Genomic DNA, 4,215 nt, shown 5'->3' on the forward strand with positions numbered 1-4,215 from the left:
GGTCCCATGAAGTCAATACCCCAAACATCAAATATTTCGACCTCCAAAAGCATTTTAAGAGGCATTTCATTCCTCCTAGAAATATTACCTGTACGCTGACAACGATCGCAACCTAATACAAACTGATGAGCATCTTTAAACAGAGTTGGCCAGTAAAAACCTGCTTGAAGTACCCTCTTTGCTGTCTTCTCTCCGCTATAATGGCCTCCATAACCAGTGGAATGGCACTCGCGCAAAACTCCCTCAACTTCATTATTAGGGATACACCGTCTGAGAATCTGATCGACTCCTTGTTTAAACAGAAAGGGTTCATCGCAAACATACCATTTCACATCGTGAAGGAATTTCTTGCGTTGAGCATAAGAGAATTCTGGAGGAATGATCTTACTCACCAGATAATTTACAATGTCAGCAAACCATGGCTCTTCTGCCTCAACTCCAAACAACTGTTCATCTGGGAAGAATTCATTGATTAGAGTGTTGTCGGTAGTTTGTTTGCTGTGATCTTCTAGTCGGGATAAATGATCCGCTACCTGATTTTCTGTGCCCTTCCGATCTTTAATTTCCACATCAAATTCTTGGAGTAATAGAACCCAGCGAATTAGTCTTGGTTTAGAATCCTTCTTTGAGATGAGATACCGAATGGCTGCATGATCAGTATATACCACTACCTTTGTTCCAAGAAGATAAGACCTGAACTTCTCAAAGCTAAATACAATGGCTAGAAGTTCTTTTTCAGTAGTAGTGTAGTTAAATTGTGCATCATTTAATGTTTTACTGGCATAATAGATAACATGAAACACATTACTTGTACGCTGGCCCAGTACAGCTCCTACAGCATAATCACTGGCATCACACATTAATTCGAATGGTTTACTCCAATCAGGTGCAGTGATGATAGGTGCTGATGTCAACTTCTTTTTCAAGATTTCAAATGCTTCCAAGCACTCCTCATCAAATTTGAATGGAATGTCTTTCTCTAATAGATTACAAAGAGGTTTAGAAATTTTTGAGAAGTCCTTGATGAACCTCCGGTAGAACCCTGCATGACCAAGGAAGCTTCGGATGCCTTTGACTGAAAGTGGTGGAGGAAGATTTTTAATTGTTTCCACCTTCGCTTTATCGACTTCTAGTCCCTTGGCAGATACCTTATGCCCCAATATGATTCCTTCTTGCACCATGAAATGACATTTTTCCCAATTGAGAATCAGATTAGTTTCCACACAGCGCTTAAGAACCATTCTCAGATTCGTGAGGCATTCGTCATAAGATGTTCCAAATACAGAAAAGTCGTCCATGAATACCTCCACATTGATGTCGATCATCTCTGAGAATATTGCCATCATGCACCTTTGAAAAGTGGCTGGTGCACCACATAAGCCAAAAGGTACTCTTCGGAATGCAAATGTACCATAAGGGCATGTAAAGGTTGTCTTTTCTTGATCCTCCGGAGAAATAGCAATCTGATTATAGCAAGAATACCCATCCAATAGGCAATAGAATTCATGGCCAGCCAACCTGTCAAGCATCTGATCAATAAAAGGCAGAGGGAAGTGATCCTTTCTTGTAGCTTTATTCAGCTTTCTGTAGTCCATGCAAATCCTCCAACCCGTGACAGTTCTAGTTGAGATGAGTTCCCCTTTTTCGTTGGCTACTACTGTCATTCCTCCTTTCTTAGGCACACATTGTACTGGGCTCACCCATGAGCTATCTGAAATTGGATATATGATACCTGCATCGAGCCATTTAAGAATCTCTTTCTTTACAACCTCCTTCATGATAGGATTTAACCTTCTTTGTTGTTCCACTGAAGGTTTGCTTCCTTCTTCAATGAGAATTTTGTGCTGACAAAATGATGGACTGATTCCCTTGATATCAGCTATAGTCCACCCAATTGATGTTTTGAATTCCCTTAGCACCCTCAAAAGTTTTTCCTCTTCCTCACCTGACAAGTTAGCTGCAATAATAACAGGAAGAGTAGAACGTTCACCAAGAAAAGCATACCTCAAGTGATCCGGTAGCGGTTTAAGTTCAAGTTTAGGTGCTTCGATCACTGATGGTTGTAGTGGTTTGTGATCTTCCTTTAATTCTTCCAAGCCAAGAGATTCGACAGGTGGTTCAAAATTCCTTCTCCAAGGTGATGAGTTAAGATGATGGATTTCTTCCAATTCTTCTTCACTGTCCAATTCCTCATCATTGGTAAGGATTGCTTCCAATACATCATCCTGTAAAACCCGCTGGCTATTAGCTTCTGCCGTAGTATCAAGTACATCCATACTGAAACAAGATTCCTCATCGGTTGGTAATTTCATTGCATTGAATACGTTGAACGTGACCGTCTGATCTTGTATTCTCATTGTAAGTTCCCCTTTTTGGACATCGATCAATGTTTGTCCGGTGGCTAAAAAGGGTCTACCCAAGATGATAGGAATCCTTTTGTCTTCTTCAAAGTCAAGAATCACGAAGTCGGCTGGAAATATTAATTGATCAACCTTGACTAGCACATCTTCAATTATACCCCTCGGATATGTGATCGAACGATCAGCCAGCTGTAAAGACATGTTTGTCGGCTTGAGCTCTGGCAGGCCAAGTTGTGTGAAGATAGATAAAGGCATCATGCTAGCTCCCAAGTCGCACAGACACTTATCAAAAGAGAACTTCCCAATAGTGCAAGGGATAGTGAAGCTTCCCGGATCTTTAAGCTTAGGTGGTAATTTCTGTTGAAGCACAGCACTACATTCCTCCGTTAAAGCCACTGTCTCTAACTCTTCGAGCTTTAGCTTTTTTGAAAGAATACCCTTCATGAACTTGGCATAGCTAGGCATTTGCTCGAGTGCTTCAGCAAACGGAATGTTGATGTGAAGCTTTTTGAATACTTCTAGGAATTTACCAAATTGTTTATCCAGCTGCTGTTTTTTTAACCTCCTAGGAAATGGAGGTGGTGGATATACTGGTTTTGACATCGGAGCAGCTGTAGGAATAGTCTTATCCTTTTCAACAGTAGGGTTGATGCCAATTGTATTCGAAGGAAGTTCTGCTGGAATTTCTTGCGGTTCATCACCCTGATCTTGTACTAATGTTGAGGTAGGCCCTGTTGTAGTTTTTCCAGATCTCAGCGTAATGGATTGGACTTGCTCTTTAGGGTCCCTCTTACCTGGTACCTCTGTATCACTAGGGAGATTCCCCTGTGGTCTGCTTAGTAAAGCATTAGCTAACTGACCGACTTGTGTCTCCAAGGCTTTTAAAGTTACTGCCTGACTCTTGTACATGAGTCTTAGCTCTTCCATGTCAGACCTTTCGTTAGTTGTTTGCCCATGATTCTGAAATCCCGGGGGGTGATATGGCTGTTTAGGTGCATACTGTTGTGAATTTCCAGCCTGACTATACTGTTTAGGTCCCAGTTGAAATCCTTGTTGAGGCTGATTATAACCCTGATTATTACTCCAGCTGAAATTCGGATGATTTCGGTTGTTAGGATGATAAGTAGCTGGAGCAGGCTGTTGACCTCTCTGAAAGTTGCTCACAAATTGTGCTGATTCACTAGAAATGGCACACTGATCAGTAGCATGAGTACCAGCACATAATTCACAAATAGAGATTGGCTGTTGAATTCCTTGGAGAGCCAGGGAATCGACTTTCATCGTGAGAGCTTTAAGTTGGGCTGCTATGGCTGTAGACGTGTCAAGATCAAGAATTCCGGCTACCTTCCCTTGAGTAAGTCTTTGAGTAGGGTTCTGATATTCATTAGCAGCCATCATTTCAATAAGATCATAAGCTTCTTCATAACTCTTGGCCCATAGCGCACCTCCAGAAGCAGCATCAAGCATAGGTCTGGATTGAGGTCCAAGACCATTATAGAAACTGTTTATTTGCATCCAATCCGGCATGCCATGATGGGGACACTTCCTTAGCATCTCCTTATATCGCTCCCAGGCTTCACAAAATGTTTCTCCTGATTGTTGAGAGAATTGAGATAGAGCATTTCGTAGTGCAGCATGTTTACATTCGAACCCATGATGACGAGACGTTCGGTTATGAACTAATCAGTTTCATGGGATTCCAACGGATTTATCTATGGATATCAGTAGTTGATTTGCTTTAAATATTTATGTGATGAATGTTTGATTTCCTCGTATTGGTTGTGCTTATTCTTCTTGGATATGTAGCTAACATCTAAGTTGTTTGTTAATCTTTATTGAAGCGAAAGTGGATATA

The 4,215-nt window shown here is 41.2% G+C and overlaps 1 non-coding gene across 1 annotated transcript; it reads left to right on the forward strand.

Annotated features, from left to right (window-relative positions):
• The first annotated feature begins 3,885 nt into the window (after positions 1–3,885).
• Positions 3,886–3,992, forward strand: LOC135146838 (small nucleolar RNA R71). The gene has a single exon (XR_010283935.1). It is a non-coding gene; the product is annotated as a small nucleolar RNA R71 (small nucleolar RNA).
• The last annotated feature ends 223 nt before the right edge of the window (positions 3,993–4,215 follow it).

The sequence above is a fragment of the Daucus carota genome, chromosome 5, assembly GCF_001625215.2.
Source record: "Daucus carota subsp. sativus chromosome 5, DH1 v3.0, whole genome shotgun sequence".
Classification (NCBI taxonomy): domain Eukaryota; kingdom Viridiplantae; phylum Streptophyta; class Magnoliopsida; order Apiales; family Apiaceae; genus Daucus; species Daucus carota.